The following is a 22834-nucleotide window of genomic DNA, read 5'->3' as shown; positions in this document are numbered from 1 at the left end:
ATAATAAAAAAAAACCTTCATAAATTCACTATTTTCAACACTGGGCCTACGAAAAAAATGTGCACACTCCCAAAGACCAATCAAAGTGTATAAATGTTATTACAACCCCAGTTACTTAATCTCGGTGTACTGAAAAAAAAAAAAACAAAAAAACCACCAAAAACACCAAAGCCTACTGATATATCACGAATCACATGGAATAAATATCTACTGTTTAAAGTAGTCAAAATTACAGAACTTCAAATTTATATTAAGCTTCTAACAAATGTAATACCCAAACTGATGTCGTGATTTTTCAAACTATCATTAACACTATCAGTTGTTTATGCGATAGCTTTTTGTGGTCAACATATGCTCATTTTATCAAATATTGTATTGTTGATAAAGCATAAATTTAAGTATTTTAGGACCATCTTTCATCACTGTGGCTGCAAGCTTCTCAAACCAAAACTGAAACCTATATAATACTGGCCAACAGTAAAAAGATCACAGTACTAACACTAAGCAGTGACCACTGTTTTGTTCGTGGCTTCGGCGAAATCAGATTGTAATATTCACTGGCTACGACCGTGTAGACAAAATGTGTCGGGCCCTTTATCAGTTGTCTTGTATCAAACATGCTGGCAGTAAATACCACAAGAACATTATTGTCAGGTCTTACAGTGCCAGTTTCTAGCAGGTGATGACAACTGAAAAATTAGGCAAACTTTCAAGTTTGGATGAGGTGTGTGTTGCCTGACGGTAGAAATGTTGATACTTGTATGTTGAAGAAATTCTGAGAGATGCTTCTGTCTTCAGCACCAAACATTGACAGTGACTTGTCTCTTGCAACGCAAAACTGCAGTGATTGATTTGTGCTGTTCCTCAGATTTGTCCTTTTATTTCTGGACTAACAATAGAAGATAAAATCTAGTACAAAATCCCCTAAAGTCAAGTTTCTCTTTACGCATTTCAATTTTTGAAAACTCCTGCATTTTTCAATTTCAGTGCCCTTGTGCAGCTTGGCAAAAAGTAAGAATCAAACTGTGTTTTATGAAAGATACAAGGGCTCAGGATGCTTGAAGCTGTGAGGCTAATGGCCAGGAAGTTACACCTGGCCAGCGCACTCACACCTTATTCTGGGCTTACACCTTACATTCAGTCCTTACGGCAACGTAACATAATCAACAACCAATGGATGAGCTCCAAGAAAACCAGACAAAAGGAAACCTGGTACACAAACAACCGCCAGCGCATTATTGGCGACAGAGAAAGTATTTTTTGCGGTATGGATGAATGGTAACACAGAAGGAAATCCAGATCAATATGGACCGTCCAGAAAAAGGAGCGACTGCCCAGCTTGTACAATGTCAACTCTCTATGACTGAGTGGAGCTGGTGTGATATGATAGTTTTACACAAGCCTTTTCCAAATGTTCTCAAAGTATTTAGATGTATGGTTGGCATTACACAGATACAGCTCCTTACCAGTTTAAGGTGACAAACGTTATGCTTACTTGCTTTAACTGCAAAATAAACCTCAGCTTCAATAGCGAATAACTACAATACATAATTATTATTAAATGTATCAACTTCTAAATTATTGTTGATAAGTTTGAGTCATATTTGAAGAAAAAAAACAAGAATTCCCTGATCCTGGCTTATTAAATGTGGAAAAACTGTCATTTCTTTAGCTCTTAATCATAGAAACTTTATCATCTTTGGATATCTTGTGTTTCGAATCACCCCAAATGTATTCAGTTGATGGACATTTCATAGACGTATGAAGTGATTGATTTATGAGAACAATAACTGACTTAAATGAATTATCTCATAAGGCAATTAAACAAGGCTGAAATACAACATCTAACTCAGTGTGAGGTAAAAAAAGATACAGCAAAATGAAAAATTACCTTCTGTGGTACGGGACATTACTGCAACCATGGTGTAGGCAATATAACCAAAGTATTTTCTCAGGGTTAACTATTTGTCACAGGAGCAATATACATCATGGTACTTCGGTTGTTTGTATGGATTACTGAGCAATTTAATATCGTTAGGCCTTATTTTCAATTACAATTCTTTGTTTTCATCTGTTTTGGAAACAACACATTTGAGATTAAATAATTTCAGTGTCAGATTCCATTTTGCAATATTTGTGTTTTTTTTTGTTAAGACTGACTACAGCTGGCCAACAACACAATAAATCCAGCTGTTGGGAATAAAGTTGGTTTCATTAACAAGGAACAGTAAATATGGAAGAGCCAAAGTCAATGAATGGTCATGTCCAATTATTGTGAAAAAAATATTGGCCAAACTGATCATAATTTGAGGTGAGGTTGGTCAAATTAAAACAACTTTGCACTGCCAAGCATGTTTTTATTATTAATTAGGTTGAGAGGCTGAACTGATTTCAGACTAAAGTAATGTTTTAACTGAGATTAATTTATATTCATTTTGTGTGGTTAACATAAAGGCCAATCTCACTTTCAAGCACCATAGCGACAGACTATCGTTCCAAATATTGGGAGACATACTGTTTTTAGCAATGTGTGACACTTAGGAACCTCTCTGAGGAGTTCTCGTTGAACAATATAGAGAATTCCTACTTGGCATGGCCATCCCAATCACAAACGTCCCCCCATTTTAAACTTTAACTTAGTGATCAAACAGTCAAGAAGCAACCATAATACAGTCTTGCACATAAGCCGGTGCAGCATGCAACATATGTCAATAAGTGCAAAGGAGAGCGCAGTGATGGATAGCGACTGTGTCTACACAGAATTTACACAGCAAATAGTTAAACGACCCTCGCTGCCTCATTCAAGGTCCAAGGATCTCACTTCATACAAGCTGTTGCAATTTACCTTTAAAAATAGTTTGCCTAACTCTGACAATGGTAACATGGGCAATGGGGGTTGCAACAGGATAATCTTTTGATCATTGTGAAAGGTAGTTGTTGCCAGAAGGTGCTCTATTACATTTTATATTTATTGCCATATCAGAACAAGGCAGCAATAAACAACTAATTTTTTTGCGTGTCAGTTTTAAATACATCTTGTGCAACCAAAAATACCGAAGTGCAAATGAACTTTCAATCTGCCAAAGTGGCATGATTTTGGTGCCATCAAAAAAGCAATGGCCCAACAAGGTATGGACACCACTTAAGACCTCTGGAGAGGTGCTGTGACACATCTTGCACCAGTGTTGAGCAGATTATTCAAGTTCTAGAAGTTGGAAGCTGGGTACTACATGGACTGGATGGGATTTCAAGCACATCCCACAAATACTTGACGTGACAAATATCCGGGAATTCAGTGGGCAGGCCATGCCCTTGAACAGATTGTTAATTTACCAAAGGTGTCTCCCTGGTATGCAGCTCTGTTACGGTAGGTGATTCGTTACAAAAGTAACATCTCCACAATTGGCCGGACCCAAGACTTTCCTGCAGGGCATTGCCAGAAGAACCACACTGACTCTACTTCATAAAACCGGGTCACAGCTGTTGTCCTGATGTTCTTATCCCCATTGTGGGCACTTTCAAGGGTGGGCAAGGTCAGCATGGCCGCTCTGACATGACGATCAGCTATACAGCCCCATACACAACAAGCTGTGATGCACTGTGTGTTCTAGAATCTAGATACAGCTTGAACAAATCAGCAATTAGCTTTTCTTTAGGATCTGACCGCAGGAGCCAGCCTTCGCTCCCCAGGTGCATCACTGAACCCTGGTTGCCCATGTACCTGTCACAAGTTTACCGTTTTTCTTTCCTCGGGCTAATCAAGGTAGGTACTGACCACTACAGACCGGGAACATTCCACAATACGCTGCATTTATGGAAAAGGTCAGAAGCTGTTGTCCAGCCATCACAGATTGACCCTAGTCAAATTCACTCACAGTATTTCATACTTCAGATTTTGCTGCATCACACACACAAACTTTGAAAACACAATGTTGACTTGTGGTATGACTATAGTCAGATAAACAATGGCACTTGGTATGGCTAGTGGTATGGCTAATTGTAACTATTTCAAACCATTTTAAGACAGAGAAAGACCAAGTCCAAATCAAAAAGGGGAAACAGGCCTTTACAAAAAACTACTTCGTAAGTGATTGGGTAAACTACGTCTCCATCACAGCAAATAAGCCCCACTTAATCAAAGTCTTACATGAGGCAATCAAGTAAAAACAGAAAAATATCTAAAGGGTCAAAAACCTATGTTCCTTGCACCTTTATCACTCATGCTTCACAGATAATTCTCACTGCTGTCATGCCTCAAACCAACAGTGATAGGCTGAACCACTTTTAGGTGCAGCACAAATGGATAACAAAATGAAAATAGGTACAATTGAGGTACTTATCTCTATGATAACTACACCAATAAAAAGCTAACAGTGTCCTCAGGGGAGGAATTCCACAAGTTATAATTATGGTAACCATAATGTAAAATCAGAATTTCAAACTGTTTCATGTCCATTATGAGAAGTTGTAGCTTTTCTTGCAAATGAAAAAATATCATGCAAAAATCCTCAACCCCACTACTCAACAGTTCAAGCACTGCTAGGAGATTGCCTGGACTGAAAAACTGGGACACATTTGTGCATACTGTACACATTTATTGTAGGGTGGCATTGTCCACACTGGGACACTTTCAGGAGGGATGCTCGACCAAAGTGGGGACCACTTAATTATTCTTGAACTTTTATCACAGGAATAAGGATTTGTGGTTTTGTTTTCCCACTATACTCTATTCTGACCTATGTTCAACCTGAGGTTTTATCTAGTCACTAGTAAATAAAAAATACATACATATATACACATGCATACACACATGACTTGTTGATACACTGATATAAGCTAACGCAAGCTAACTTTTAATTTTGATAACTGTTAATAAAAAAATAGAGTATTCTGTATATACTGGAGTATATCATTTTATTTCAATATATTTTGGTGGTGGGTGGGGATGGGAGGAAAATGTATCCCGTAGGTATCTAACAGGTTTTGGATGGTCCCAACAAAGGCCGATGATCAGAGGCAACCTCTGCTGGAGCAGTGTGTCAGTGTGTGTGCGTGTGTGTGTGTGTGTGTGTGTGTGTGTGTGTGTGTGTGTGTGTGAGACCTGTTCCGAGACCATTGAGGATCATATTCCACATAGCTTGTTTGTGTGTTCTCTGGACGAAAGACATGGTTTTGTCTCAAGACAGAGACATTCGAGTCAAAGTAGAAAGTTGTACCGTGTATAAGAACACTGTGACAATTTTGTCCGTTGTGTGTTAAGAGCTCGACTTTACCACCAATAGGAATACAAATGTCTGATTTTGTGTCTGTGAGAGCTATAGAAGTGAAGATTTGGTTGAAAAACTAAATGAAATGAAAAAAGGAACCTTCAGAAAATATGTTTTTCAACACATCTTTACACAAGTTATGAATATAAACAAGCTGTGCTGTGCAGCTGCACTGTCAACCTCACTCTTACATGCCTGAGCGTCTTTGTCCTTCGGTTCAAGCTTCAGATAAAACATAATATTGTCAAGATAATTTGGTTTGTATGGTGACTTTGCTGTGTGCTGTGCTGCTTGAGAAACACGTTCAGTGAAGTTTAATATGATCCATTCTAATGGATTATTGGTATTATTTTTTTTTCAATTCTCCTGAATTAATATTTACTTGCCTCAATTGTAGTTAGTAGTAGCAGAAACTTAAGTCTACAGCAGTCCTTTTCAAACTGTAGCTAAATGATTAAGAGACCCATGAACAGTGCCAGATACAAAAAGAAGTTTTCACACTTATAATTGCATTATTAAATTATGTATTAATTTACATACATTTCCATAAATTTTAAACCTTGGGTCAAGAGAACCTTTGGCCTCATGCAGGTGATAACATTTTTCAACACATTTTATTTTGCAAATGCTCTGTGCATTTGTTTTTTTTCTGTATAAATTAGGCTTCAAATATGTGAAAAACCATAACCCATAAATAGGGTGAAAAATTGACAATTATTTCTGAAACCAAGAACTGAAATCAAATGGTACAATGCACCATAAAGTATGACAGGTAGTTAAAATTACAATTTTCTCTTTAATGTGACTTTTGTTTCAGTTTTTGTTAAGATTAGATGTAATATGAATTAAGGTCAGGGCAAAACATAGAGGCGAAGGATCAAAATATATTACCGGGGTATGAAAAATACAACCACACCATTTGATACTTGGTGTGCACACAGTCACGCGTGTCTATCAGTTAAATGGTTTTACTTTTTGAAACTTTCTGTCCAGTGTACTGGCAACACATTTCACAGCATCACCCTAGAATCCACATACTTCAACAAGTCAGAGCTTGCTTCTTTGCTAGAGCCAAATTATTCTTTCCCCCAGTGGGCATTGGATAAAAAGCCTGGCTTTGTCCTGGAAAACAACACCACATTACTTAAAAGCTCAATGACAAAGAGCAACAGACAGCTGATCATAGTTGCCTACTTTCAGAGAAGTCCAGTATTTCAAGCCCATGACTGGCTGTTGCTCCTTTTTAAAATCCTATCGTTATAGTTGGATGTTTTTAATTTGGAATGGATCACAAAATGTGAAGTTTATAAATATGAATCTTACTACTTTACTAGTTTAGGTGGAAGAGAATGCAAAAGAAAACCTGCAGGCTTTTAACATTAATGCTTTCTGATGTGTTGTACTGTCGACAGTTGCAACATTTTGTAATCCTCAAACTGGTATGAATCGGCCTGGGATGGGGAAAGCTCATTATGGGGATGAATGGGATTTTATAATTATGTATTTGTTCTCAACTATTGCTTTCAAGATGGCAAAGGACCATGTGTTGATTACTCACAACAATGAAGCATGTCATTACATGCTGTAGCTATAGCGATTAATACTATTTTTAAAACCTGAAATGTTCTAGAGGTAAACTAAGCTAGCCTTCAGTTATGGGGGAAGGATCTCACAAATATGGCATTGGTTAGGAGTTGATAAATAAAAATAATGTACTATCTTTCCATACCCTCACTTTTGTGTCAGTTTCTCGTAATCACAATGTAACCATCACAAAATATTGTTTGCTTTTCTTTTTTTCAAATACCTGAGGTCTTGTTTTATGGTGGAGCTGCAGACTAGTAATGAATTCTTTCAAGGACATTAAACATTGAAAGCATTTCCCGAGTATGCCAGTGGTCACATTGGAGGTCACCTCTCGACGTATCCAGATGATCATTTACCACACACTTATTTGTTTCCGTGCTGAGACTATTCCTGTCACACATAGACATGACAGATAGCCAAGAAAAACAAATTGAAAGTCCATCTAGTGTGGCTAGAGATTTCAAATGCCTACACGTGTGTTCCATCCCACTTAATTGCTTTTGCTCTCGACTGCTTACCAATTCCATCATGCATTCATTTCCTACTGGCAAAACACATTTCATGTCTGTAAAACAACCCAAGAGATATAGTATTTGGCAATAGCTAGAGTAGTGCATACCCATGGGATTTTCTTTCTTAGATCCTCCTCGCAGCAGCACTCTGCATTATCCTGATACGAGAGACACAGCGTTTTCAAGGAGTCATGTCCCAATTAATCTGCAACTCCTAGCTGTACAAAGTTATATGTTTGAGGTCACTGCTGTCCTTCAGACAGCTGCTTGCACAGCCAGACTTCTGAGGAGGCTTGGAGAGCTGCTGTCTTGGACACCACTGAGACTAAAGCAAGCCAATTTCTCAATCAGGAAGGGATACCGGAATGGTGACATTAGCATAGTAGGTCAACAACTAAAAGATTCCTCTTCTGGTGCACAGACCAGCTTTATGTGACTCTTTATGTGACCTGAATAATGTCCAGTTGCCACTGTAACACCATATCTAGCTTAAATATGGTCTGAGCAAGCTTGATCACAACTGGCTTCCAAGGGTATTTAAGACCTGGTGATATCAGCATAGACCAGTGACTGATGTCACTGAGACTACAACATCACCCCCACAACAACTGACACTAAGGGCAACAACTACATCAAGAAATAGCTGTGCCTTCCTCATAACTTTCTAATCAAGCACTGAATAGGGACAAATCCTGGAACTCACAAAGACATCAATGAGACTAGGCTTCAGACAGGGGATGGTGAGTCTGGTCTATCATTTCATTTCATTTCTTTGTTTTAAAAACAAAAAAAAAAGAGAGAGAGAGAAGAGAAAAAAAACAAGGTCAAACAGGAATCAAGTACTGTGTAACGCAGGCAGTGCACCAAGCCACCAAACCATCTGAAGCATCACTATACCAGTGAGTTACCACAATCAGGAAGGGCAAGCCTTGGATGGGGAGCCTCGCTGAAAACGGGGTCCAAATCTTTAGAGAACGATCTGTGATTTCCAAAGTAGGAAAATTGGACGAGGGCTGCTGTAAGACCAAAGCTGTGATACCCGCCCAACCTGGGTGGTCTTTGTCAATGGGAATATCATGTAGACTAAGCAGTGGAAGATGCCCCAAGCAAGACTTAGCCTCCTCATTAGGGTTACATATCACGACCCTGCATAACCCAACACATGCACAAATGATACAAATCACAAGAGACCTGCTAACACTCCCCCCCTCAAAATCTGAACTTGCAGGAGATCCTTTCTGGGTTTAAGGCTGCACTGAGAGACAGTTGGTACACATGGTGACACAGACAAGTTCTGCGTACGCAAATTGTAGGAGACGCGCACACTGGAGTGAAACAGGCCCAACTCAGCAACAATACAGCTGTGCACTGGAAGTCCGTTTTGTCGGCCAAGAGGGGCAAGACCAGAGCACCAACCAAAACGACTGGTCTCTAGTGTCACTGACGGGGGAGTGGAAAACGACAGTTGACCTAGACCGCCAGCAAGATCACCACAACTTCCTTATGGCCTGACATGGTCCTCTTTTTATTTTAATGTTGGGGCAGTCGTCACGGCTGAACTGAGTGTCCGATGGGAGGAGGGACTGGCAGCTAACTTAGGGAGGAGAAAAAGACAAATAAACAATGCTCGCAGTTTCGGGATGAAAAGAGTGGACCAGTGAAGGGTGATTCATTGCTGGTGGTCCTGCAGCTGGCCCAGTGACAGCATTGATGGTGCTTCAAACTGAACCCTCAAGATACAACCAAATCACACATGCACATTGAACAGTATCCACAAGTTAAAAATAAAGCCTTAATTGGTTGCAACAATTAAGTGCTCGAACCACAGTGGGGTCCTAGTTATTACATTCTAAAAAAAATACAGTACATACTCAACTGCAAACCAAGGTAAGATAACTTTTAAAAGCCTGTAAATTAATCTTGTCCTGGTTTGTCTAAAATTGCCAAAACTAAGCCCATTTTACTTCTATGTCTTGCTCCTCTCCCTGTAATCTCCAACTGACCAGGGACAGGAAAAGCATCATTGCAATTTTCTCATGTTACAAGTACTTCTAGTCAATCCAGCAGTCAGCCAGCTTTCTGCAATCAAATTCAATAATACAGCCGGAACATCCAAGCATGTCAATTTTCTTCATCGACTCTAGAACAGAGCCATCCCTCACAACTCAGGGAAACATATGTTCCACAAAAAAAGGAAATACTGCTGGTTAAAGAGAATCTGAAAATGATCATAGAGATTTGATCATTAAATTTCACAGGAAATGATGTACAAAGCAGTTTAGAATGAGGAGCACAAATGTGCTTGCTCAAAGCTGTCCAAATGTGACATGAATAATATTCAATCATCTGCATTAAGGGAAGAGTAGGCATATCACTGGTTTCATAGTCCAATGTTAGCCACAATGTACCAGCAATAATGGTTGTACCACTCAAGTTCCATAGCCGAATGCTTCCATTGTAGCCATCAGGAACTGCAAAAAACAACTATGAGAGTTGCAATGAGCCAGTCGCCTTCTTTCTTCCATCAATACACAAAATGCATAAACACCATGTAAGACAGGTTGGGTGGTGGTGTGAACACAGGGGAAAGATGTGCGCCAACATTAGGCTGGAATCCAATTGAGAAAGATAAGTTGAGTCACCCTTGGGCTAAGTCAGAAATAACATGGCTTGTGCACTTGAAGCTCATTGCTCAAAGAATAGTTATGTCAAATCTGATTGACTAACATTTGCGATCACAGCGCATTTGGTAAAGACAGGTCAATTTCAGGTTTGAACTGCATGTGTGAAAATGGCTTAGAGGGTAAGTAATCATGCTGATCCAGTTACTATCATCCTTTACGTTACACAATTCTTTATTTGAAAACAATCTAGTACCATGTAAATTCTGAATTACAGCTTATCCTGTCATTCAGACCTTACGTTTCTGCTAACTTTCAGATTAAGAGTTATCATTGCTCTACAGGTTTCATTCTGCCATCTATGACTATTTGAAAAAAAAATTCTTGCAACTGTAACAAGTATCAGACGGCCTAACTGTTGGTATCTTTGCATCTCCTGTCCCATAGAGTATCCTTTAATCCTGTTACCCTTATATGAGCAGGTGAACCAATGGAAATACAACAGGTACAAGGTAGAATAATTCACAACAAAGTACAAACTATTAACGGGAAAAACCCGGCACCAAAGTAAAATATTCTACATTTAAGTACTTATCTTTTTGGGAATATTAGCCCAATTCTCATGCACCGAGGATTGCTTAAAAATACAACACAAATCATGGTTAATTATAACACTTAAAACATTTAAATAACTGTATACATCCACAGGGCTTTGGCTTTGAAAAACATGTCCATACTTGAAGTGTCCACCTGTGCTTCTCCAACGGCCACTAATTCATCAGTGCAAGTGAGATTACACCAGCCCCCTCAGTTTGCCCCCGCACAGATGCTGGTTGTACAACGAAGGAAATAAATATGTGTGCTGCTCCCTAGAGCTGCTCAAATGGAGCTGGAGTCTGCTCCAGTAGGAGCAAATCGTACATGAACAGGCAAATTATATGCAGCCAATAATATAACGCAGTCTCTTACCCTCACCAAAACACATTCTTAATTGCCAATCACAAAATTCACTCACAAAACAAAACACACAAAACCAATGGTCAGGGAATTTTATGCTGAGTCATGCTGCCAACGTACCGGTGCTGATGACAGGATCACAGAGAAGTCAATCACAGAACTATCCCTCTATATTTTGAGAAAATAGTAGGAATATATGTTCCCAGCTTTAAAGTGTTCTTTACTCGAATGTATTACAATGGTCTTTAATACAAAACTCCTCAGGGACAGCCGAGTTTTATAATAAGACATAAAAGACTAAGCAACCTTTATGAGATTTCCGTTAGCACGTTCAAATTAAATCTGATGGGTTTCTAATGGCATGATAGACAAATAAAATATTAGAGCCTACCCTAGTACAGTATCACCAACATAAGTAAGGTGGTGAGGTTGGGGAGTGGACCGATCAGTCTTCATTCCGTGGAAGCTTGGCATTCGAAGACCAAGAACCATGGGGAGTAAAAACAAGGATTTTCCTTACATAATGGACATAAAAGTATCATAGCTTTAAATCACTGTAGCTTAAGTTAATTAATTAATACAGTTGGCAAAACTTGACCGTTAAACACTAATATGTTTTGCTTCTGCATCATCCAAATCATGTTTAGAAATGTATAATGAGATTTAAATGTCAACTCCGGGCTTGTTATTGAGACATTGGGAAAGAATGTCATCCACAACTGCCACAGACTCATGTTAAAATTAGATATGTGTGGGCTCTACCTGTCAGCAGCTAGATGTGTAACAATACATCAGTAAGAATTTCATTTCAATCTTATAGGAGCCTGTGGACACATATTTGAAAACATCGATATGCCGTGATTTTTTTTAATTTGGAATCTGTGTTGTAGTAGCATGATACCTATTAACAACTGAACAAAATAACACTTGGTTTTTTTTTTTAATCATAAGAATGTAGATTGGCCATGCTATATGGATTGAACGGTGCTAAACATAATATAGAGTGCTGACTATATTATTATTGCCCTATGAATGCAAATTTCTATCATTTTTAATGTCTATTTCAGACTGTCCAACCTTACATGGTGCTGAAAATTCAGTTTTGTTTTGTTAAAAGAGGTTCTCAGTCACCCAGGTCACAGTTAATCCTTGTCAAAATCTTAACGTAGCCACTAAACTTGATTTCTTCCTTTGAGGACGTTTCACCTCATTCAAGAGGCCTCTTTTGAATCTGCCAAAACTAAATCTAAGCTAAGTAACTGCACTGGCATGTAGCCCAAATTTATGGTCCTTGGGTTTAAAATGTTTATGTCACAATTTTTTGGATGACACTGAAAACCCCAAAATTCTGGGCCAGGGGTGGGCTCGGGGGCCGCATTGACTTTTAAAATTTGACAGACGGACCGGGTCAGCACACGATATGATACATTAAAAAAAAAAAAAATCGCATTTGTTAACAGTAAATATCAGACTCGCCTGACGTTTGCTTTTAAAATAAAATCTGTTTGGTTTTAAAGACTCTGACGTTTGTTTGTATTTCATGCACAAACCGTTTTTTCCCTTGCAGCCTCACGTCCAGTTCATTCATGTGTGTCAATTTGTCCACAGTAAAGGCTAAATCACAAACCCAATCTCTGTCATGTCATTCAGCTCAGGAAAAAACTCAAGTAGTTCCCAAAATGAAATAATCTCCTGTTTGAGCTCCTACATTAATTGATCCAATCATTCACATCAAGGATGAATTCTGTACCAATCTTTGGCGGGCCGGATTAAAAAGACCAACAGGCCGGATGTGGCCCGCGGGCTGTAGTTTGCCCATCCCGGTCTAGGCTGATGTAGGAATTTGAAATAACCCTTTTCATGTTAAAGGTTAACTCAATGTTGTGGGCTTTGTTGATATCAAAAACAGGCATCGGTTTACATTACATTACATTAACATTTCGAGAGTTGACGCTCAAATCAAAATCTTCTTCATGGAAGACCTGAGTTTGCAGCACACAACCCTTTCTTCGACAATAAGGAGAAATCTACAGCGGATACTATCGCAGGCAGACCCGAAAACCATAATAATATATGTAGAAATATGTAGTTATGATAACTACAAATATGTAGTTATGATACGGCGCACACTTGGTTTTCTGAGAGCTCAGCAGGCACTTTAGAGAGAAGATCAGTCTATATTAACTAATTTCACTTTGTTATGTTACTTTAAATTGTCTTTATTAAAATTGAATTTAAAATTCCCCAGAAGCACAAAGCACGTGTTGAACAAAAATCCATCCATTCCTTTACAAGTGGCAGATAAGTGTCAAGTACCATACACAATGATGCTCTGATAAAATTATAGGAGAACATCTCATAGCAATGTTGGCCTTGTGGACAGACACGCCGCAGCTGTGACCAAGCACTACATAAATGTAGTCAGGCTGCAACCTGTACAACTTAGTACTGATTATCATTACAACTCAACAGTTCTTTTAAAAATATATGTTAGCCCATGTAGCATTTAATGACATTTTCAATTGATTCAATTGACTAAATGACAAAAAGAAAATATTAGAAAACACACTTTAAAGAATGAGCCCAAGAATAATTTAATACATAGTAAACATTTAGTGTTTTGCAAAACTTGCTAAAAAAGCTATGAAACTAACTAAACCAGTACTAGGACGCAGCATTCAGCACCATTGGTCATGCCATTTCTTACTACAGGGGTAAAAAGACAAGTCTCAACCTCAAGAACAAAGGCTGCATGAAACAGATACGGCTGCAGCTTGGCATGCAGAAACCCCTCCTGGAGCACACTGATCAGTATGAGGCACCGGCCAACTGTTCAGGCAACAGCGAGGAAATAACAGGACCACGGCCAGGGTTTATTTCCTGAGGAAAAAAAAATAATAAAAAAAGATAGGGTCTGCATGAAAAATATAATAGGTTCTTCTTGGACCAAGGCTTCACCGTCTTTCATGAAACTGGCCTGGTAGCTCTTCATGTACAGCAGCAATGAAAACATAACCGCTCAGCAGCGAAAATGAAGCTGGGGGTTTAATCAACGCAAACTGTCTTCATTATTCACAGGATAAGGTGTTACGTTTGCACCCTAAATGTCCGTTACTCTGAAGATATCAAATCTGTAAACCAGCAAACTGTGGAATACAGCAAATTCATTCCACCACCTTGACAAGTTGGTTAAAGCTATCATACTCATGCCAGGGCCTTCCTTCTTCTCATTAACTTCAACCAAATGCACAGTCTGTCACCCTGTTTGCAAGCATCTGCCTGCACACAATTTGAAATTCATCATACTTCTCTCTGAATTTTCACCCTCACTGTCCTTCATTCTATTTTCTTGTAACTAAGCAACTGACTGCACAGACAATTGCTCAACTGCTTACACCAGCACAAATATGCCTGGTGTACCTGAATGTTTTGTCAAGATTTTCAACTCTACAAATAGTCCCCATTGGCAAAGTTGAAAAATTATTAATTACTCTTCTGTTCTTTGGTTTACAGAAACAGGATTCCTTTTCAAATGCCTGGTTTAAAATGAGATTGGTGCCGTTTGACAGTAAAGTGTAGGACGGGAGGTATATTGAGCGTTTCCTGGGGCCTGTGGCTGTCAGTCGGTATGTCTTAGCTCGAGCGCCGATGCAACTGTTGTCATGCTGAGTGGCCGAGTGTCCTGAGAGCGGAGTCTGGCCCACCATTAACACAACAATGTCCAGCTGCCTGAATGGACCGGGACCAGGCCAGGGATGAGGGAAACACAATGGTGAACAAAGGCCAAGTGGGTGCTTAAAGAGGGGTGGGGGTGAGAATGGTCGACAGCAGGGCCTGCATGACACAAAATCAATCATCTATTTCAAGGCAAACAAGCCAGCCACTGTGGGTCTGAGACTCACAAACCCGAAGAAAGGAAGAAGCAAAACCCATCTGATTCTGCTTGATTTCTTCTTTCTGATCTGCTTTTCTCCCATGCCAGGAGTTCAAATGAGAAACAGGTTACTTGTATAAAAGTATTTTGTTTCTATATATTCATGTCATTTATCATTAATAATGCAATACGTTTTAAGGGACAATTTAAGGAAGTACTACAACACCCCGAATGAGATACATTCTCATTCTTTACAGCTAGCGTGAGGATTACGGTCGTCGCTGAAGATAGAGAAAGTCATTCAGCAACAGCAGACTCCTTCCAGGACATATCTGCGCCCAAAAATGGAGCGGGATGTTTTCCAAGTAGTGGTCTTGCAGAGCCATCTTGTTGTTAGATAAGGTCTATCATAACAGAAACCAGAGACACCCTCATTCTTTCGCCATGTGATCACACTGCATGAGAGGCACATTTACTTGACATTTCCATTTCCTCTTCTAGCAAACAGACTTACCCAGGATGACATAAGGGTTAACCCGGGCTCTACCTCAGAGCACTCAGAGCACAACACGTATGCGAGACCGGCCAATGCTAAATTACTAGGTATCACTACAGGAAACACACGGGCTTGGCAGCCATTTTGAAATTGCTAAAGGGCTTAAGCTGTCTGGTTCTGCTTCAGAATCAGTGAATTAATTTCAAATGTCTGAGAGAGAAAGAAAATATCAGGGAGCTGGGAAAGGAGGGGGGGATATGGATAAAACTGCACTTTATTTTAGAGTCCTAACCTGCTTTAAAAGAACGACTGCATTTCAAAGTATTAAGCCTGTTTAGAAAAAGAGGAAAACAGAACCACCACTTCATCCTTTACCAGGAAGTTGGTGAAGGTGACAGAAGAGGGAACTTATTACCGGGAAAAACCTGGCACCAACCATTCACTTCTTTTGTCTTTCGAACTGCTGATGTAGATTGCAAAACAGGGCAGCTGTGTTGTTGTCAAGTGGCTGTCTTTTGTGCAAAAGCTCTTCTGGTAGTTTTTTTCTGTCTGCTCTGCTCCTTATTCTCTCACTCTGCCTGACAACACCCTCTGAGCAATCACACTTGGAAATGTGCTTTGAGATTCTGAAATCTTTGCTCCAGCTCCCACAAAGCATTGTGGATTGAACATTATTCCCAGGCCTTTCATGTTCTGCTCTGTTGTTTGAAAGAAGCAATGACACAAATAGAAGGGTAGAAAGAAAGCAATGGGGTGGCTTATGTTGTGATGCCTAAAATGGCTGCTCCCACTTCATAAGGTTGGACATAAACTCTGATGTTTGATGAGCATTTAAAGCCAGGTATTTCAAGAAAGGCAGGCATGAGTGTGAGAAAAAGAAAAGGAAAGGAGGAATAAAAAACAAAGGGCCCACTAAAATCATGGAGAGAAAGGGAGGGAGAGAGGTTGAGAGATTACATAGGAGCTTGCTTTGCCCCCCTTTTGGCCTTGCTTTTTACCCCTAGCCTCCTCCATTATTCTCCCAAGAAGCATTGCTTCTCGACACAAAACAGAATTAACCAGGACAGGCCTGTGCAACACTGGTCCTCCAATGATGAGGAAATGCTGCGTCTCATTGGACCAGCTCAAGAGCTCTCGCACCAATTGGAACGCCCAGATGGGGAAGGCGTCAGAGCAACTTGTTTTTTAACCCCATTGTGCAGGAGAGCAAGCCCCAGAACACACTCTGGCTGCAGAGGAGAAGCTGCACAGAGGCGTAGGTACATGGACTGACACCATGTCTGGATTTGAGATTATAAGCTGGCACAGCAACAAAAGACATTAGAAGTAACAAAAAAAGATGCTTTTCACGTGAGTTAACCACTGCAATTTGGATACCACATGATGAATGATCAGCAGGATCTACGTGCATAAAAAATGTACATTGCTTTACTGCTGCACAGAATAAAATGTGTTTGTACTCATCTGCTGGATGAGATCACTGTGTCCACATTATCTAAGGATTGTGCAAATCGTGAAAGAAATGTATGCAATACAGCCTACCCATTCCTTTTAGCTATTTTTGGCCTGAGATAGTGAATATTGCGTACAAACAAATGGGCCAGAAACTCAGTTATATTCAAGGAACCACTGGTATGCGTTGTCCTAAACAGCACAGTCATGTAAGTGCTTGTCTGCTAAGATGTTGACGTTAGTGCAAGGGACACATGAGGGTTCCAGTTTTGTTTCAAACAACAAATGAGTTGTTTCTGCTTTGGCTTACCGAGAACACACTGAACAAGTCCTGCCCACTGCCTCAGTATGACAATTGTCAAAATTGTGAAACCCTTCGTTACTGATTTTGGCCTATCGGCCATTCTCCTAATCAAAAGGTTTGAGTTTGTACGTCGACTCGTGCCACCTATCCCCGCGTGACTTTTTTTTACATTGACATTTTTTTCCCATTCGAAAAGCATTCACAGGGGCTGTAAGCAGCCCCCTTTGAGTACTTGTGAGCAGATGGGGGTAAGCTGGCTTTATCAGTGAAACTTCCAGTGTTTGGGGGAGGAGAAGGCACTGTTCTATGTCTTCCCCCACCTACAATTTTGCCAGACAGACATGGGACTGAACCGGCAGCTTTCACAAACAGGTTGTGACCTTTAAACCACAGCTTCCTTAAGCCATAATACCTGGAGAGGACAAACTGGCACCAGAAGAATATGTAAACTCTATTCGGCCGAGGGAAGAATGAATGACAATGCAAAGAGTGACGGAAGAAAAACAAAATCGGAAATATTGTAACAAAAAAAATTGATAAGGCTGCATTACTGTGTAATAATTACGATTTCCAAACTCAGTCTGTGATTATTGGCTGACGAGCAGGTTAATGGTAAGATAGTTTTTGATACAAAATCAAAACAGGTTAGGGTTATGTCTAAGGTGAATTATCACGGTTAATAAAAGCCCTCTAGTTGAGATTGAATCCCATCAGGGGCTTGTTAATACCAAATCTAAAACATTTGAAAACTGGTTAACATATAACTAAATCTGCCCTCCATGAATGGTACACAGAAATTAAAGTCAAATTTAAAGATTAAAAACTTCCCTTCCATTTTTATTTCTCATAGTAATACTCCCTTTCCCCTCATCTCAGCACTGAGACAGAATCCTGCCCTTTTGAAAAATGGCCAATGTCTTGTTCCACTCCATCTTGTAAAGGCACAGAACAACCAAGATTTTAATTCAGATACACCCTGAACACATCACTCACAAGTCCTGCTTAGAAAGGGGCTCTGGTGATTTGAAGGCCATCTAGGATTTGCAACCATTCTGAATGTGAATGGGAGGGACAAAACATTTCCTCAGTAAACACAAAAACTGGGCCAGGGTAACCTGGAATGTCTGCACATTCCTTACATCTATAAAGTTTCAAGAGGCCCATATTGGGAAAGAAGGCTCTCTCTAGCGCACACACACACACACACACACACACACACACACACACACACACAGACATACACTCTGAGTATGAGCAATAATAATCTATCTCGATCTGAACAAGCCATGCCATTGTGTGCCTTGCACGTGTCCAAATCCTCCTTGTGTCCTCTGTGTACATGTCCTGGTCTCTGTTCGTGAGTAGTTGAACGGTATTTGCTCTAGATAACATGGAGGTTCGGGTCATGGGGAGCGGTGAAGGGGCTCATGTCTCTCCTGGTTTGGAGTGACCAGGTTTGTCGGTTCAGCCCACATAGTCTATTAAAAGATGAGAAACATATTCTGAGAATGTATTTTGCGTTACAGGGGGACGGGATGGCTAAGCACGCCACACTCTTGCTTTTCGACATGTGTCCAATTCTGTCCCGGGAACCTGGCGCTGGCTGAACACCCGGGCAAGGTCAACAGGAAGAGTCTTGCATATATTTTTAACAAGTGGATGTTTCAACCGAGCTTCCTCACATTCAACTGATAAGTCAGCAAAAAATACTTGAAATGCAGAGAGGGTAGAAGCAGTTTCTCCCGATGCCAGTTAAGGGGACGTGCTCAGTTGAAGAGATTGTGTCTAATAACCAAGGCGTGTTTTATTTTTCACGCAGACAGCAATATGGCTCCGGCGCGAACGACTGAATTTTCGACACGTCATGCATAAATATCACTGCAGGGAGGGACGCACATCCAGCGCCACATTAATTGACCCGGCCGCGTCTACGGGTCCTGTCCCTGCGCCGCCTCAGGCTCCCGATGCAAGGCTACGTGGTGCGGCTGAGCCGACCAAAGCCTTTCCTGCAACGATCAGGGCAGCCATTTGTGCTCGGAAAACATGCCATGCCTCTATTTAAAAAAAAAAAAATGGCTAAAAGCACACCGCTGGAGGGGGAGGGGGCGCATAAACACCCGGTCGTTTCCTAACAGCACCTGACAACCTCGGAAATCTCGTCTGTACACTTCGTCTAAACCGAGAACATTTTCTTCTGCTCGGATTGATGGTGAAAGCGTCGGGGCAGTTTGTCCTCCTCCACCTCGACATCCGCGGCCGAATATTCTCATAAACATCGGATATGCGTTTACGTGCATCGCGGCGATGAGGTTTGTGAACTTGGGAGTCAAACTTGTGATTGTAAAATTCGGGGACACAACTCGACCCTTACACGTTGGAATAAAAAAAAATGGAGGCTAAAAAAGGAAACAAGAGCTCCCCTCTAAAATACCACCCATTTCTCTTAACCGCCACCGAGGTTGGGGGTTGGTAGGTGGGGGGAGGAGAAGAACAGCAAGTCACTATCCAACGGCTGTCTTTTTACCGCTCGATCCCACATGAAGAAAACAGATAATGGGCACAAACATGAACCTCGGCTCCCATTCACACGCCCCGGCAAAGTTGGGGATGTTGCCAGCGACCAATGCTACAACATACTCTGGCCAAACACCATCTTGGGAGTCGAATGTCCCTTATAAGTAACATTTAAAAAATGCAATCGATGATCACACAGTCGAGGGAAATGCACAGTCACCTCAATAAAGCAATGTATTTCGATAAGGCTTTCTGTTGGTACGAAAACAAAAATCACCTGGGAAAAAAAAACATCCGAAAAGTTAGCCGGGAAGCTATCGCAGCGGTTGCCTGTGGGTTCTCTGCTAACCTTATCCAAAACGGCAGCTGGTAGCTTTGCTCAAAACGAGTCGCCAAAATGATCACATTTCGAGTCAACCACAGCCGACAAGCTAGAAGGTCCGTGGCGTTAATACATGCCCGTGATGCAGATGTCATTACAGCGGTGTAATAGAGGATATTTTGGGGGGATTCTAATAGATCAAGCGGTTATTTGACAGCGGGGATACAGCACAAAACTGTCTGTCGTGTGGGTCTGATTTTGCACATAATGATGTTTAATTCATTGAATATCAAGGCAAGGTATACCGTGCTGCATATGCTGTTATAGGGGGTTAACGCTGAGGTGTTCTAGTAGCACACAGCTAATCCAACAAAAAAAACCCAAAACCTACTGATTCCTCCGATTCAGATCTTACTATTGAAGCTGTAAGGGGCAACAAATCGTGTTTGCTAATTGTAACGCTGAGTAATCGTAAGGACACCCGAGTGTGACGGGGTAATCCCTGACAGAAGTTAGGTCTGAAGTTATCTCTAAGATTACTCGAGTCAAACTCCTCAAAACTTACAGAATGCTGTTCGGAGCTTTGGGGCCGTGGTCGAGCGGAGTCATTTCGGGGCTTTTATTTACGTGCAACGCGGTGTATTTGTATGTGTGCCCGGACCTCCAACATAGCTCTCAAAAACAACATGAGGGGCTAATCTACAACCAAGAAAGATATTGTCCAGACACAACCAAGGGCAGCCCTGCGAGGCACACCGTCAATAGAAAGGAGCTTTTGGTCAACCCAAGCTAAGCTGACCACAAGACATCCGAAAGATAATGGACGCAAGATAACTTTTTCTAATAGACTTAAGTGGATGCTAAACAGTTAGCCGGCCAAGTTAGTTAGCTTCGCAGCATTGAGGGGCTCCACTGAAAACATGGTTATTAATGTCTGTGGTATTTACTACACTTACTGCCATAAGTTATGCAAGGTAATATTTCCAGCTAAACACAGATGTGAAATACTCACCTAAAGTGGCATTCCAAACTTGTACAAACGAGGCAAATTCATGTACAGAAGGAAGTCCTTAGAGTATCCCAACATCGAATCCAGGCAGACCAGTAGGCCTGAAAGTCAGCCTCGGAGTCTCCTGAATCCTGTGCCCTTAAAAGTAGCTCCCTCTCCAGGGGTAGGAAACAAACTTCTCAGCGTCTTCCACACACAGACGGAAAGTTAAATTCCCTGTCCTCTTCGGGTGCATACATCCATTGAACGTCTACGATAGATCCCCGATGGATAAATCCATTTATTTGAATGTATCGTATATTTACACTCGCTATTTATATTGGGGTATATGCTGCTGTATGTGATACAGGGCTCTGATTCTGTCTCGGATCCTTACATTCGCGGAGGTGCCCATCCCCCCCTCGCCGGCATCGACCGCTGGTCCCAGCGAAACTGACACACAACCACGCCATGGGGTTTCCCTGGCGACCGTGCAGGGGCTCTCTCCTTGGGCGGCCTTTAACGCGAAGGCGCAGCGATTGGCCACCGGGCCTGTCAATCATCTCTAGGACGGCGTCATTGGCGGAGAGTTCGATCGCGGTTGTTTTTTTTTCCCCCCATCGACCACGCATTGCGGGGCGGGCTCTGCATCGAGGACGGGTGCGAAAATCCGGCTCCTTCACGATATGTTTGTACTGGTGGCGCACATAAGGAGATCTAGAAGGGGTTGCTGGATTCTGGAGACTAACCTACACCCAAACAAAGGATTTGGTCATCCTCGTAATTAAACTCGAAAGCCTTGGATTTTTATTTTTATTTTTAAAATACCTTAGTGGAATTATTTGACTTTTATTTGAGGGTTTACATTCTTGTGTCTATTGAGGAAGGAGCGTTCATATCAGCTCACATTCGCAAGCGTTAGCCGCACGGGGTCTCCGGGGCCCATTTGCAGGGACCCCATATGCGGGGTTGGGTTGGCCCAGCGGGTCAGCCCCGCCCACCGGTCTGTGATAGGCGCGGAGAGGCGCGTGAGGTGTCCCTCTCGTAGCATTCGGCTGCTGATTGGTCGAACCTGGCGGACGACAAGGACTCTCACTGGACCGCTCTAGCGCAGGTCCCTCCCACTTCCGCGACAGCAGCGCGGCTCCCGCTCTTCCGGGCTCAGACACGAAATGAGCGACACGGCGAACGCACCTCGACCGGCGGCGCCTCTGTGAATCAATCGCGGGAGTTTTTAATCACAGCGCCGGCCGAGCAAAAAGAAAAACAAAACAACAACTAAACCATTTTTGGTTCAATCTTGGGGTTAAAGTGTTGACTTTAAGGAAATTGGCGACGGAGATCATTTGCTCTTCGCCCACTGCTCAGTCATTGTTATAGCCCGCCACATACTGGATATATAAACTAGACGTCTGCACTGTGTGCACAATTATTAGCCAAGTGAGTATTTTGACCATATCACTTTTATGCATATTCTGCTCAACTCCAATCTGTATAAACATGAGTGCGTATTGGATTTGAGCATATCAGGTGATGTGTATTTGTGTAATGAGGGAGGGTGTGGCCTAAGGAGATCGACACCCCATGTCAAGGAGTGTATTAAGCAGATTTTTTCCTCGGGCAAAAGAGGTATTAAAAAAAAAACCTTTCGCTCTGAAAAGTCAAATTGGCAAAAAAGATATAGATTTCAGAAGGATGCAGCATGCTTGAAAAATCAAAGATAATGGGTCGTGATAATAGAACTGTTAAACTGTATATGCCATATTCTAACTGTAAATCAAACTAACCTAGCTGGAGTACCCAGGTGTTCAGTGCTCAGAGCTCACAGTGCTCACAGCCAGGGTTTGGCAGGTTAACCCTGACCACCATTCATCAAAACACAGATTGAAAGTCAAAAATGATCCATGGGTTTTATGGACTGATGAAATGAGTGACTCCTT

At 41.3% G+C, this 22834-nt stretch overlaps 1 protein-coding gene across 5 annotated transcripts in view; it reads right to left on the bottom strand.

Annotated features, from left to right (window-relative positions):
• Positions 1–21341, bottom strand: part of setd5 (SET domain containing 5) — a 41251-nt gene extending 19910 nt beyond the window's left edge. For 4 of the 5 annotated variants that reach the window (XM_086167736.1, XM_086167738.1, XM_086167740.1 and 1 more), the window contains exon 1: positions 20919–21340. The gene's annotated coding sequence lies outside the window, so the exon portion shown is untranslated. Of the gene's footprint in view, positions 1–20918 lie in introns of all 5 variants that reach the window. The other variant, XM_086167737.1, reaches the window with a different exon arrangement.
• Positions 21342–22834: the final 1493 nt, after the last annotated feature.

This window comes from Fistularia commersonii, chromosome 21 (assembly GCF_037954325.1).
Source record: "Fistularia commersonii isolate RoL2024-O1a breed Wild chromosome 21, RoL_Fcom_v1.0, whole genome shotgun sequence".
Taxonomy (NCBI): Eukaryota; Metazoa; Chordata; class Actinopteri; order Syngnathiformes; family Fistulariidae; genus Fistularia; species Fistularia commersonii.
This window is presented reverse-complemented; position numbering and strand designations above follow the sequence as displayed.